This window comes from Coregonus clupeaformis, chromosome 37 (assembly GCF_020615455.1).
Source record: "Coregonus clupeaformis isolate EN_2021a chromosome 37, ASM2061545v1, whole genome shotgun sequence".
Taxonomy (NCBI): Eukaryota; Metazoa; Chordata; class Actinopteri; order Salmoniformes; family Salmonidae; genus Coregonus; species Coregonus clupeaformis.
This window is the reverse complement of record NC_059228.1, coordinates 35,432,872-35,448,480: the sequence shown is the minus strand read 5'-3', so window position 1 is coordinate 35,448,480 and position 15,609 is coordinate 35,432,872. Positions and strand designations below refer to the sequence as shown.

General features: G+C 42.6%; 1 protein-coding gene across 3 annotated transcripts in view; it reads left to right on the top strand.

Moving 5' to 3' along the window:
* daam2 (dishevelled associated activator of morphogenesis 2) overlaps nt 1-15,609 on the top strand; it is a 215,432-nt gene that overhangs the window by 57,435 nt on the left and 142,388 nt on the right. Inside the window, exon 1 of one of the 3 annotated variants that reach the window (XM_045211644.1) lies at nt 12,784-13,017. The exons of the other annotated variants lie outside the window; for them this stretch is intronic. The gene's annotated coding sequence lies outside the window, so the exon portion shown is untranslated. Of the gene's footprint in view, nt 1-12,783; nt 13,018-15,609 lie in introns of those variants that run through there. 3 annotated transcript variants of the gene reach the window in all.

Sequence of the window (15,609 nt, the reverse complement as noted above, 5' to 3'; positions counted from 1 at the left end):
TTGATAGGGAAATAATAATGTAGAGGGGTCGTTCCATAGTCATGAGTGTTTGTGCTCTGAAACTGCTGAAAACACCTAGGCCTAAACAATGTCATAAGACATTGTATTTGAAACTAACTTTGCCTCGTAGCCCATGAAGGCGAGTGAGGATCGCCCTGTTTCAACTGTAGTCTAACCACATGACTTAATGTTTCTACACATCTACCGAACTACAATCCACTGAACCATCTATGGACAGTTGTTAAAAAGACTCTGCCCAGAATGTAGTCAGTCGCTGCCAGATATACACTGAACAAAAATATAAACGCAACATGTAAAGTGCTGGTCCAATGTTTCATGAGCTGAAATGTTCCATACGCACAAAAAGCTTATTTCTCTCACATTTTGTGCACAAATCTGTTTACATCCCTGTTAGTGAGCATTTTAGCCTTTGTCAAGATAATCCTTCCACCTGACCGGTGTGGTATGTCAAGAAGCTGATTAAACAGCATGATCATTACACAAGTGCACCTTGTGCTGGGGACAATAAAAGGTCACTCTAAAATGTGCAATTTTGTCACACAACACAATGGCACAGATGTCTCAAATTTTGAGGGAGTGTGTAATTGGCATGCTGACTGCAGGAATGTCCACCAGAGTTGTTGCCATATAATTGAATGTTAATTTCTCTAGCATAAGCCGCCTCCAACGTCGTTTTAGAGAATTTGGCAGTACGTTCATCCGGCCTCATGCAACCACACCAGCCCAGGACCTCCACATCCGGCTTCTTCACCTGCAGGATCATCAGAGGGGGGTAGGGGGTTTGCAGAGGAATTTATGTCTGTAATAAAGCCCTTTTGTGGGGGAAAACAGATTCTGACTGGCTGGGCCTTGCTCCCCAGCGGGTGGCCTATGCCCTCCCAGGCCCACCCATGTCTGCGCCCCTGCCCAGTGACGTGAAATGCATAGATTAGGGCCTAATCAATTTATTTCAATTGACTGATTTCCTTATATGAACTGTAACTCAGCAAAATCTTTGAAATTGTTGCATGTTGCATTTATATTTTTGTTCAGTCAGTTGGCGGTAGTTGTATAGGTGTGTTCAAGCCTTAACTGTAGTCATTCAGAAATAAATTAATAAGCTGCCCTTGGGGGTAGGGCATACAGATCGGTAACCAAACTAGAGGTGAGAGTGATGGAGAGTGTGTGTTTGAAAGTGTAATTTCGTAGTTGGGGGTTGATCTTGAGACGTGTGGCGAATGGCGTGTGCTGAAGCGGTAGGGTCTAGCTGTACCCAGCTGGTTCCAATCAACAGGACCACTCACACCACTCAGGAGAGTAATCCACAGCCCATTTTGCACACACATACACACACACCTGTCTATCTGGTCTCGTGGTGTTCACTTAATTTACGAAGCCCTCTCATAGCTTCCAGAAGATGAGACTGGGAGTTCATTAGCTAGCTATCAGCAGGGTTTATTCATTCCACCGATTCTGTTGCAAAACATTTCTTAAACTGAAGCAAACTGAACAAAACAGGGAGAAACCTACCTGCATTTGTCCAATATAAACTCTTGGGAATGAATACATCCCAGAATAGAAGGAACAGGGTAACACTTACATAATACTGAAACCATGAATTTCAAGGACTTGGGCTAATGGTTCCACTTCAGTACAACACGACCCAATGGACAACAACACATCACACTGTCTCAGATTGTCTTCCACGTGACTCGGTTGGAGGGCCCAGGGGTCGCCCTGCCTTGGAGGAATGTAAATTTGGGATCCCTCCCCTCTCTCTGGAGAACAGGATGTCCATGTCTGCGTCCCAAATGGCCCCCTATTCCCTATATAGTGCACTACTTTTGACCAAGCCCTATGGGAATAGAGTGTCATTTGGGACGCAGACCGGGCGTCCAAGAGGAGCGGCGGTAGTTGTAAATCAGACTGAGAGCCTCTCCTCCCTAAGAGGGTTGCTGGACTGAAGGAGGGAGGGATGAAAGACAGAAACTCTCTCTCTCAGGGCTCGGGGACACACAAGGCATGCGCGCTTGAATAATGGGCAGGGTCAGCTGTGGTTTGGAGACTGTCGGATGTGATGTTTGAGGAGCCTAAAGACGTCCACATGCTTCCCAGCCGAAACAGTTTGGTAGAGTTTGTGCATATATTATATTTGTGACGATTTTGGATTCATTTTGGATTTCGGTGAGGGTGTTTTCGGCAATTCGGGCACACAACATATTTTCTGGCGGCAAGCCGAAGTTTGGAATCGAAGTCTACGTTCCTTCGTCAGTGATTGGTCAACAGTAGGGATTTTTCAATATAAAGTCTTTGTTGTCATTCTACGAGAGACGACCCGTTTTCATGCACATTCTTTCATTGAAAAATACTGCACCAAACATCTTAGTTAGTTAGTTGCGCGACCAAGATCTCTTCGGCAAAACCGTCAAAATTAATGACAGATTTCTTGAGTTATCTTAGATTAATTCAGACTATTTTGACGAAGTGTGTAATGGCTACGACGTCTCAAAATGGACAAACAGTACTATTGCCGCTCTTTTCTTGTTTTTTCAAGCAAAGGTCTTTTAAAGGAGTATGCGGGCACAGTCCTTCGGTTTGGCTAGCCGAGTTCAGCTAGGTACCAGCCGAATCACAGTACGAAACAACATCCATTGCTGATATTTAATTTCACAACCTTCGACAACACTCAGCTATCATTGTACTTTTCATCTGTTTTAGTTGTGTTCATTTTGGTTCAATAAAATATAAAGGAGTGAAATAAAGGACTCAGTAGGAAGGACAATGGATTGCTTCAGGGTGAAGTTTCTCCTAGGTACAGATCTAAAATCTGCTTCCCCTCCCCCAATCTCTAACCGTAAAGCTGGAATCCTTAATAGAAAAAAAAAAAAACACGTCACCCTGCCTGTGTTTTAGTAAAATGCTGAGGGATGGGCCTGGAGAAATGTAATCACTATCAAATTTGAAGCAAGAGCGATGTATGCAAGGACTGACCATCCATGATATCACAATTATAGTTTTAACCATGTTTTAAGGCTTATTTGTTTTGTTCTTCAAGAATCAATGGGTATATTTAATTAATTAATTAATTAGTCAAAAATGAATGTAGTAATTAAGGATTCTAGCTTTAACCACTAGTGGGGAAAATTACAAATTTACCAAAGATCAGCATCTAGTGGCAACTTCACCCATCGAAACAGATTGTTCCAGCCAGCCATCTTTATAGATAAACAGGAATTGCTGTGTTTGTTATGGTTATCCTCTCTCTGGGGACTACATTAGACAGAGTTACAGCTCAGTGCAGCACCCTATCGGCTAAAGAAAAGGTTAACTACTGACGGCTAAAGAAGAGGTTAGTGACCACGAGGGAAGTTTGCTGTGGATTCATGGTTCATTACGTTTCTAATAACTGGTCCAGTTCGTTTTTTGTTGTTGTTGCTTAGTCAGTGATAGTGAGTGTTTGTTTGTTTTGAGAGCTACCTTTTGTGGTTGAAGTCGTTTTGGACCAGGCACTTTTTTGGACCCTTCACTTTCCAATCGCAAACTTTCCAGACATGTTCCACTGTAAACGAACAAGCACTTTACTTTCAAGGGGTGAAAAAGCACTGATTTACAGTTTTTTATAGAGTTTAAGAAAGGACATTTTTGCACATGGAAAAGCTTTTTTCTTATTAAGAACTCCCTCCTAAAAATCTCCCCTTAATGTTTTGGTACTATTTGAGCTGGGTTCTTTTAGTGGCAGTAAAAAGAAACAGTGATAAAGTGTAATGTCTGCCATGCACAGCTGAAGCTGCACTCTATGGAGCGGCCCCATGGTACCAATATAATACCATCTTGAATATATAAACCATGCGTTTGAACTGGCAAAGAGACCCTCCTTTTCTCTCTCTGTCCTCATATTATTCTCTCTTACACACCTGGATGTACAGTGTTAGTGCTTCTCTAAGCAATGAGCCGAGGGTCAGCCATTTTTATATACAAGTATCATTACTGTATTTTCTATTTTTGATTCACTCTTCATCTAGACACATTACAGCGCTCTTTTTGTACACTCAAACAAAAGCTGAACGTTGACAACACTCGCAATGTGGCCTGATAAGGCAGAATCAGGCTGCTTACTGTGTGAACCTAAAAAATGTCCAATCCGTGCAGTCTGTTTGAGCGCACATCTTCAAACGTTACACTCATAACAAGTAGAACTGCATAAAGATGTATATAAGTTATCTGTTCATAATAATCTGTTTGGTCGTTCATAACTGTTGCATGAGTTAATATGATGAAGCTGTCATCGTGAGTAAGTCATTTGCGATGCCAGGCCATTCTCCAAACATGACAGAATGTAGCTGGCACATGTCCATATATACAGTGAGAAGCTTTGAGGGTGCAGGCGGTTGGTTGACTTCTAACCCTGCCCAGTCTGCTTCGTGGACAAAATAGGTATTCAGAGGCCCAGTGGCTACTAAGTGACCCATACAAACAGCAATGGTTGGGCCTGGAGGGTGCAAGTAATGCTAAATTGCTAGGTTGCTACTTGGCACTTTGAGTAGACAGTTGAGTTGAGGTTGTCGGTGGTCATTCCTTGGTTATGAGAGAGGAGTGAGAGTGGGAAAAAGGGGCAGAATGTATTATTTAGCAACATATGAACAGTAGTATGTAGCTGGTGTGTGAGGTGCAGTGGCAAATCACCACCACTGACCATAAATGTACTGTACTTAAAAATTTTAAATTTAGAAAGGTTGTGTTTTTGCATATTGGAACTACATTGGTCATTGTAGTTAATTGGTGGCCTACAGTTTGTTCATGCCCACAAAATGTGTCTGCTGGTTACTGCTGTCAGTTATAGTTTTTAGCCAAGTAACCCTGTCAAGTTTCTGCTACAGTATGAGCATGTCGAGCGAGCAGCGACGTTTCCTCCTTTGCCAGTTCATTTATGTGCGGGCACCAGAGAGAATGCTTCAAGTGCGGTCCCAGGAATTCCTTTCGAGCCAAACAAACAGAAATAGACTGACTTTCTGGCCAAGAGAAACCCTCAATAATGCATTAAAGAACAACACGTCGTAAAACATGACTTTTGCCGTGATTCAGCTCCGGCAACGGCACAAGGACTCTTTCCAATTCTGTCTGGTTCCATTCGGTGAGGCCCCAGCAAAGTTGACCTCAGAGGCTGCTTTATGCTGTTTTCAATGGATTCTTAGAAACTCTGCTTCTTCTCACCTTATTGAGTTTGACTACTCCTCCCTACTAGAAGAAACAGAAAGGGAGAAAAAGAGGCTCAAGCTGCTATAGAGGCATTACAGAGACCACCCTGGACGGCCAGTTCATCGTATCCAATGTTCCATCCACCTTTTGTCCAACTCCATACAAGTGCCAAGTTTCCTTTTTCTTACACTGACTAAATGTAGCGTTTGTTAGGAGAGCTATAACATTGCCTCTGTTGTAGCAGCAGCTGAATCCTCAGACTGCACCCCGCAAGCCTCCCTGTAAGCTAGTCCTGAATGATTGGCAAGTGATTGACAGGTACTGTGGGGCCTTGCGTCATTCCATTCTGCACTGGCCTCTAGGGGTAGAAGAAACTCTCAGTGGAATGCTCCAATAAACCATTGAACTTGTTTGCCCATCGCACTCCTTTACCTCCCATTTCAACAAGCGAGGGTAAACATAGAACCTTGGTGGCGGGAGACACCGATCAGTAACACGTAATTACCCAGGGTGCAGTGCAAGTTCACCCGAGTGATTTAGAGCAGTGGTTCCCAACCTTTTTTGGTTACTGTACCACCAACTGCCCGGAGTGTACATTTGAGCAGTAGGCCTATGGTCTCATGAGTCTTCTCAAGTACCCCCTGTGGATAGGCCAAGTACCCCCAGGGGTCCTGGTACCCCTGGTTGGAAATCACTGATTTTAGAGGATCTGTGAAAAGGACTCTGGGGAGGCCACTCTATGGTCCGTCCTATGGCGTACAGAACAAGAGTATGGTGTCGCAGACGAGGGTTTCTACCCTCTCATTTTATTTTACTGGAAAGCGCACACTGCAATAACAACGAGTCATAACAAACACACCCAATCCAGAGAGAAGAATAACAGATGGAATTTGGGATAATTTGTGCTCTGATGTTCCTAAGTTGTTTTGTCAATGTATATCTTGAGTACATTTGGTGCATCCCTATTCACAACAAATAACCAATTTCATTTTCATCCTGTCAATCAGTGTGCCTGGGGTGGTCACGGTGTACAAGGCTACATTGAATTGTGAGATGAACTATAGGCCTAGTAGCGAAGTAGACAGGCCGGGCTGGGAGCTGGGCTAATGGAATTGTCCCTAGAGCTTGCTCAGGAATGTGTCCAAGCATTATCATTGGCGAGTCTGTGTCTTCTGTCCCCCTGAGAAAGATGACAAACAACATTATGGCTGCCCCTTGAAAATGAATCAATGAATAGTAGTATCAGTAGAGGGGGATGGAGGTTTGGGTGTTGTGACTGTGTATGTCTTTGTGTATCTCATCTTCATGGACAGAGATGCTTTTCATTTAGTTTTGGTATACCTATACAAAGACTTGACTCATGAGTATCAATGACTTGCTCTTTTCCTTAATACTGTATATTTTTCTTATACTGTACTTGAAATTGCTGTGACAACAGTGAGGGGAAAAAAGTATTTGATCCCCTGCTGATTTTGTAAGTTTGCCCACTGACAAAGAAATGATCAGTCTATAATTTTAATGGTAGGTTTATTTGAACAGTGAGAGACAGAATAACAACAAAAAAATCCAGAAAAACGCATGTCAAAAATGTTATAAATTGATTTGCATTTTAATGAGGGAAATAAGTATTTGACCCCCTCTCAATCAGAAAGATTTCTGGCTCCCAGGTGTCTTTTATACAGGTAACGAGCTGAGATTAGGAGCACACTCTTAAAGGGAGTGCTCCTAATCTCAGTTTGTTACCTGTATAAAAGACACCTGTCCACAGAAGCAATCAATCAATCAGATTCCAAACTCTCCACCATGGCCAAGACCAAAGAGCTCTCCAAAGATGTCAGGGACAAGATTGTAGACCTACACAAGGCTGGAATGGGCTACAAGACTATCGCCAAGCAGTTTGGTGAGAAGGTGACAACAGCTGGTGCGATTATTCGCAAATGGAAGAAACACAAAAGACCTGTCAATCTCCCTCGGCCTGGGGCTCCATGCAAAATCTCACCTCGTGGAGTTGCAATGATCATGAGAACGGTGAGGAATCAGCTCAGAACTACACATGAGGATCTTGTCAATGATCTCAAGGCAGCTGGGACCATAGTCACCAAGAAAACAATTGGTAACACACTACGCCGTGAAGGACTGAAATCCTGCAGCGCCCGCAAGGTCCCCCTGCTCAAGAAAGCACATATACAGGCCCTTTTGAAGTTTGCCAATGAACATCTGAATGATTCAGAGGAGAACTGGGTGAAAGTGTTGTGGTCAGATGAGACCAAAATGGAGCTCTTTGGCATCAACTCAACTTGCCGTGTTTGGAGGAGGAGGAATGCTGCCTATGACCCCAAGAACACCATCCCCACCGTCAAACATGGAGGTGGAAACATTATGCTTTGGGGGTGTTTTTCTGCTAAGGGGACAGGACAACTTCACCGCATCAAAGGGACAATGGACGGGGCCATGTACCGTCAAATCTTGGGTGAAAACCTCCTTCCCTCAGCCAGGGCATTGAAAATGGGTCGTGGATGGGTATTCCAGCATGACAATGACCCAAAACACACGGCCAAGGCAACAAAGGAGTGGCTCAAGAATAAGCACATTAAGGTCCTGGAGTGGCCTAGCCAGTCTCCAGACCTTAATCCCATAGAACATCTGTGGAGGGAGCTGAAGGTTCGAGTTGCCAAACGTCAGCCTCGAAACCTTAATGACTTGGAGAAGATCTGCAAAGAGGAGTGGGACAACATCCCTCCTGAGTTGTGTGCAAACCTGGTGGCCAACTACAAGAAATGTCTGACCTCTGTGATTGCCAACAAGGGTTTTGCCACCAAGTACTAAGTCATGTTTTGCAGAGGGGTCAAATACTTATTTCCCTCATTTGAAAATGCAAATCAATTTAGAACATTTTTTACATGTATTTTTCTGGATTTTGTTGTTGTTATTCTGTCTCTCACTGTTCAAATAAACCTACCATTAAAATTATAGACTGATCATGTCTTTGTCAGTGGGCAAAAGTACAAAATCAGCAGGGGATCAAATACTTTTTTCCCTCACTGTATATATTGCACCTGTTTCAGATAATGCTGACTAATCCTTATTTTTTTTGTAAAGAGTAATATACAGTGCATTTGGAAAATGTTCAGACCCATTGACTTTTTCCACAACATTTATTAAATTGTAGTTTTTTCTCATCAATCTTTACACAATACCCCATAATGATGCAAAAACTAATTTATTAAATATAATAAACTGAAATATCACATTTAGACACTGTACTCAGTACTTTGTTGAAGCACCTTTGCCAGCGATTACAGCCTCGATTCTTCTTGGGTATGACGCTATAAGCTTGGCACATCTGTATTTGGGGAGTTTCTCCCATTCTTCTCTGCTCTGTCAGGTTGGATGGGGAGCGTCGCTGCACAGCTATTTTCAGGTCTCTCCAGAGATGTTCGATCGGGTTCAAGTCCGTGCTCTGGCTGGGCCACTCAAGGACATTCAGAGACTTGTCCCAAAGCCACTCCTGCGTTGTCTTGGCTATGTGCTAAGGGTCGTTGACCTGTTGGAAGGTGAACCTTCGCCCCAGTCTGAGGTCCTAAGCGCTCTGGAGCAGGTTTTCATCAAGGATCTCTCTGTACTTTGCTCCGTTCATCTTTCCCTCAATCCTGACTAGTCTCCCAGTCCCTGCCATTGAAAAACATCCCCACAGCATGATGCTGCCACCACCATACATCACCTTAGGAATGGTGCAAGGTTTCCTCCAGACGTGACACTTGGCATTCAGGCCAAAGAGTTCAATCTTGGTTTCATCAGACCAGAGAATCTTGTTTCTCATTGTCTGAGAGTCCTTCCGGTGCCTTTTGGCAAACTCCAAGCGGGCTGTCATGTGCCTTTTACTGAGGAGTAGCTTCCGTCTTGCCACTCTACCATAAAGGCCTGATTGGTGGAGTGTTGCAGAGATGATTGTCCTTCTAGAAGGTTCTCCCATCTCTACAGAGGAACTCTGGAGGTCTGTCAGAGTGACCATCGGGTTCTTGGTCACCTCCCTGACTAAGGCTCTTCTCCCCCGATTGCTCAGTTTGGCTGGGTGGCCAGCTGTAGGAAGAGTCTTAGTGGTTACAAACTTCTTCCATTTAAGAATGATGGGGCCACTGTGTTCTTGGGGACCTTCAATGCTGCAGAAATGTTTTGGTACCCTTCCCCAGATCTGTGTCTAGACACAATCCTGTCTCTGAGGTCTACGGACAATTCCTTCGACCTCATTGCTTGGTTTTTCCTCTGACATGTACTTTCAACTTTGGGACCTTATATAATAAAGTGTGTACCTTTCCAAATCATGTCCAATCAATTGAATTTACCACAGGTGGACTCCAATCAAGTTGTAGAAACATCTCAAGGATGATCAATGGAAAACGGATGCACACAAGCTAAATTTCGAGTCTCGTAGCAAAGGGTCTGAATTCTTGTGTAAAATAAGGTATTTCTGTTTTTGTTTTTAATACATTTGCAAAAATATCTAAAAACCTGTTTTTGCTTTGTCATTATGGGGTATTGTGTGTAGATTGAGGAAAATGTTTTATTTAATCAATTTTAGAATAAGGCTGTAACGTAAGAAAATGTGGAACAAGTCAAGGGGTCTGAATACTTCCAAATGCAATGTATAAAGGGTTCCCACTATTCTCATTTGGTTACAAGGACTCTATTAGAATGTTAATTAATCCATTGACCTTGACCCCGATCTGAATTCATAGTACAATCCCGTCATTTTGCAAATGTTAGTGGTGCCAAATGTTCAACAAATTGATCAAACAAACTACATTCAATACAACTATTTTGTGATGTGCTAGTTGTTTCGAATTTTTAACCTTGACCAAGAGGTAGCATTTTTCAATAGCCATGGAATGTTTCAGCAGCTCTTTTGCATGCGGCCGAGCTCCACGGAATATGCATGGCTGAATTAATGTGTATTGATTGGAATACATCAGAGGGGACTGTCAGCTTGTCGAATCTCTTCAGAAGATGGCTAAAACTAGGATTGTGCGAAAGCAAATAAATTCACACCTGACCTGACACTTCAAAGAACGTACCTTTAGCACAGTCTAGCTAAGGGTATGGGGTACTATGGAATGTTGGTCAGTAACCCATAGTTTGATAAACATAGGTCAAAGGTCATCAATGGATGTTGCAGCTGCTGTGCTGATCACGTGGAGCTCTGCTTGCTTATAGATTCTTCAGTGACTTTGACTGTGTGAGTGTGGTCTGGGTGGAAGTTCATTTGGAAAATTGGATCTGTACGGACCCGAGAACCCAATAACTCAATATCCTCTTGCCGCTTGTTAGTGTTTGTATAGATTATTCATTCATGTTGTGCAATTTTAGCCTTTGTAATATGATTCTGTGGAATTACTTCAGAGTTGGACTGAGAAAATGACGGTGTTTCCAATTTGGTTATCTCAATTTCTATATTTTCAGCACTTCTGACATGTAGGCTTATGTGAAGAGAGTATCACATTTCTGACGCTTCCCTTTGCGCTCCCCAAACCCTGATACTATCATGATAAGATCATTTAAAACCATTTCCCAAGGCCCTGGCCTCATTTATAACCTTTGCCTAAATTTCACACTAAATTCCTCAGTGCGCAATTTCTGAACGTGAACGAACATTAAAACTCCACCTGGCAAACGCCTCCATTCACTTTTTATGTTGACAATAATGCCCGTTATTTGCTGTATAATTTGGAACTATTGTTGTTCAATATTTAGTTTATCAATAGATTGAGTTTATCTAATTTAGAAATTAGAATTAAAGTAAAATAAGTCACTGTCTTAGAGAACGCTTAAGCAGAAATACGATATTTTACTTTTGAAGATTAAACACAAATAAAGCATACTACTTAACGGCAAATAAACTTGGTAAATATCTTGCAGCTCTCACAAAATCAATACATGCTAAACCAGTTATAATTTTAAAAGATAAAGATACAAAATGGGTAATTAGAAACAACAACGCGATGAATTACAATTTTAAAAGGTTCTATGAAAATGGACATAAATCAGAATTAAACAACCGTTGGGTGGATCCAATAGCTTTCTTAGACTCAACAACTGTGAAGCAATTATCAGCAGACAAAAAATAATCACTAAAAACAGATCACCCAAGAATAAATATTAGGAACTGTTAATTGGCCCAGCGTCGTCCAGGGTAGGGGAGGGAATGGCCGGCAGAGAGGTAGCTCAGTTGGTAGAGCATGGCGTTTGCAACGCCAGGGTTGTGGGTTCGATTCCCAGTATAAAAGATGAAATCAACAAAACAAAAATGTATAATGTATGCGCTCACTAACTGTAAGTCGCTCTGGATAAGAGCGTCTGCTAAATGACTAAAAATGTAAAATGTAAAAAAAATGTTAAAACATTAGCATGGAGAAAAGCACCAGGAATGGGTGGCTTTCCCATAGAATTTTATTCAAGATTTTGGGACAAAGTAGCCCCCCTATTTACACAAATGACAACACATTCACCAAATTCAGTACTTCCTAGTTACATGTATTATTTATTTAAGTTATATTAAAACCAGGAAAATCTGGAGAGTCCCCATGCTGATTTATAGACCAATAAGTTTAATAAATTGTGACAATAAAATAATAACAAAGCTTATAAGCAATAGAATGGCAAAAGTCTTACCAGACTTGATACATATCAATCAAATAGGGTTTATTAAAAATAGACACAAACCAATACAAGAACATGTTTCAGTTTAATACAATATGCAAAAAAACAAGATATAGATTCATCATTAATGGCTGTTGATGCCAAAAAGGCTTTAGACCATCTTGAATGGCCTTTTCTTTTCAAAACATTCTCTCACACACACACAGACACACACACATACTCACACACTCTCTCAAACGCTCACATTCACACACACACTCACTCACGTACACAAACACTCACAAACACACATTCACAGATGCACACACATACTCACTCTCTCACACACTCACTTACATACCTATTCACTCACACACAAACTCAATCTCACAAATACTCACATTCGCACTCACCCTCACTCACACACAAGCACACTCAAATACATACACACACTCACACACACTCACACTGTTAACTCTCACACTCTGTCTCACACTCACTAACATACACACTCACACACACGCCCACTGGTTTACACACACACACACTCTCACTCTCTCTCACACAAATACACACACTCACACACATTCACACTCACTCACTCACTCACTCACTCACACACACACACACACACACGTACACTCACTCACACACACCTACACTCACTCACTCACACACACACACACACACGTACACTCACTCACACACACCTACACTCACTCACACACACACTCATACACACACTCATACAGACTCCCACTCTCACACTGGTTTACAGACTTACACACGCATGCTGTCATATGCAGGGCTTGGAATCCAGAAGGGGAGGGGTGAGGGAATAAGCGAGGGAGCAGAGGGGAGATGGATGGAGGGAGGGAGGGAGGGAGGGAGGGGGCAGGCAGACAGGCAATGTCAACAGCTCGACTCCCAGCGCAGTCAGCTGAAATCCAGACCTCGATGCAGTAGCTCGGAGAGGAAGTAGCAATGCAGGTTGAGCCGGGGTATACAGTATAACTTCACAACGTCCTGGATTTCTCTCTGAGAGACAAAACAGGACCGACTGCAGAAAGAGAGGAATATAATGCAAGGATAGGATGTACAAAACTTCTCCTGGGAAATTTCTAGTGTCTTTTGGGTTGTGTTGATCAACCGTGAAAAGGACGATCCACAGGCAGCTGTCTGAAGTAGGTAAGTAACGAGATCTTCTCATTGCTCCCTGGACCCTTCCTCGCATGTCCATGTTTCTGCACCCCGGTGCTATCGGAAGGAGTTTGCAAGCAGAATGGTTTTAGAGGATACATGTTGAGCGTGGCCAGGCCAGCTTGTCAGCGCAGCACATCCACTGTTGGTCTAGTAGGGAACCATAGACTTCTTCACCCGAGCAATTAAACTTTCGGGAATGGTGTCTGTGGCAAGCTGAGTAGGGAGGGTAGAGGAAAGGTCGGACGGCAACAAACAGACTCAGTTGGAAATGTTTCCCCATTTTCTTTGTCTTGTTGTGATTGGAGACAGAAGACAAGGATTGTGTTTTTACCGAGACTTTTACGGAATCTTTTACTACAGGGGTTTTATAGGTAATAAATGGTAGCGGGGACTCGTGTGTGTGTGTGTGTGTGTGTGTGTGTGCAACAGGAGCAGTCTTGAAGTTAGTGCTCCCCATCGACTGGCGATGACAGCACTCTTTCATTCGCCCCTTGAGTGAGGTGGGTTATATAGTACGTGTAAGGCTCTGTTCTGCCTGCAGATAGTCAAGGAGTCTTTTTACAGTTCGACACATCCGTTTGTTTCAAAATCGTCAAGCCTCTTAGGCATGCTAAGCAGTTTAGGAAGATTCTGATCAGTTGAAAATGTTGCTGTGGGAATGAAGCGACCCATAGTTTTAAAGGGTTAGGCACTCTTTGGAACGTCCGGGGTGGCAAAAGGAACATTCCATATGTCCCGTATGGGAATTCTTTGATCCATATAATGGTTTCGGATGCATTTGGAATTTCAGGAATAGAGCTTGCCAGCTTGTAGTCCTAAAACACGGAAATGAGTTAACTCTGGTTCGTTCAGCCATCGCTATGGGAAAAATTTATTATTTATTAAAAATGAATGGCGAAGGGTTTTGGAATAAACACTGAAAATAAGGTCTTAGGAGATTTTATACGTTTTGTTCTGAGATAATAGCAGTCAGTTAACATGACCTTTATGAACTATCAAGCCTTTATGTGCTTTATGTGTATTTTAAAGTACGTAAATTCTTACAAATTCACAAAAAGTGACGTTAGCTGATGAAGATTATCTCATAGAACAAAACGTATAAGATCTCCTAAGCCTGTCTTTACCACAGACCTTACAAAAATGCTATTCATTTTCTCCATAGGCTTTGTCCAATGAACAATGGCGAAGTTAGTGCCTACAAAAAGACGCCATTACTATTTCTCTCTATTGAGGGAGGATGTCATGTCTCATGGTCATAGATCTTGAGTGTCACTATTTTTGTCCAATACCTGGGCTGATCTTTATCAATCACCAAGTCAGCCTTTTGTCCTATGTTATGGCCCATTATCCCAGTGCTAACTTGGTGAAGTCCCACTTTGGAACTCCCATTTACTGTGTAGCTTTGTTTCCTGAGGCTTGATTGCAGGGATTACAGTGGCAAAGTCTCCCAGTGATGTTAATGCTGTTTGGGAAGGCTTTAAGAATACTAAACATTGTCAGTGCCACATTTTCTCTTTTGGGAAACCACTACTTTATGGCAGCTCTCACCAACATAAACTCTCTCTCTCCTTTCCCCCCAGAGTTACTCATTTAGAGAATTAGGGAGGCTCTGCCTTGCATCTTTCCCCTTTCCCCAGCGGCAGTTGCCGCTATCCCGGTGAGAGGACTTCATCTCGCTCATAAATCCCCCAAGTGTCGAAATCACAGTGATTTTAAAGTTCATGCATCAGCCCTGCAAATTTCCATCTGTGAAATCAGTTAGGGACACCTGTTGTAGCTCTGCCTAGGCCCAATCGTTTATAGGGGGGAAGATTCCAAATGGATGCCACAACCTCTCAGCGTTTTGCTTGAAAAGATGGGCCGTCCAATGTTGGATGTTAATGGAGATTCAGTTGCAGAATAATAGCTGTTTGTGCGCCGTAAGAACGATCATTCTAATTCATTGAATAATTAATTATGTTTGCTGAACATAAACAATTTTGAGACCAATGACAGTGTGCATGTTCACCCCGCTGGAGCAATGTCATTTTTTTGCAACGTGGCTTTGATAATACATTGCTATGCTATATTTTGGGCTCCCGAGTGGCACAGCAGTCTAAGGCACTGCATCTCAGTGCTTGAGGCGTCACTACAGACCCCCTGGTTCGATTCCAGGCTCTATCACAACCGGCCGTGATTGGGAGTCCCATAGGGCAGCGTACAATTGGCTCAGCGTCGTCCGGGTTTGGCCGGTGTAGGCCGTCATTGTAAATAAGAATTTGTTCTTAACTGACTTGCCTAGTTAAATAAAGGTTAAATATAATACAAAAAAATATCTGTATGAGCTAAATAATCGCACGTAAGTGAGGGCAAGCAGAGTGACATGTCTTTCAGATTCAGAGTGTTTGAGGGCATTAATGAAAGATGAGGAGCTACAGCCAGGCCCCTGCAGTCAGCTCTCATAGGTTTTCATTGTTTGTCATCCATTACGGATGCATGAACTACTCTCTCACGATTAGAGGAGTGGGTGGGAGGGATAATGAGCAACTTACAGCTTTTTATCATCTCAACCCTGCTGCTCAGTTAAAGTTTAACTAC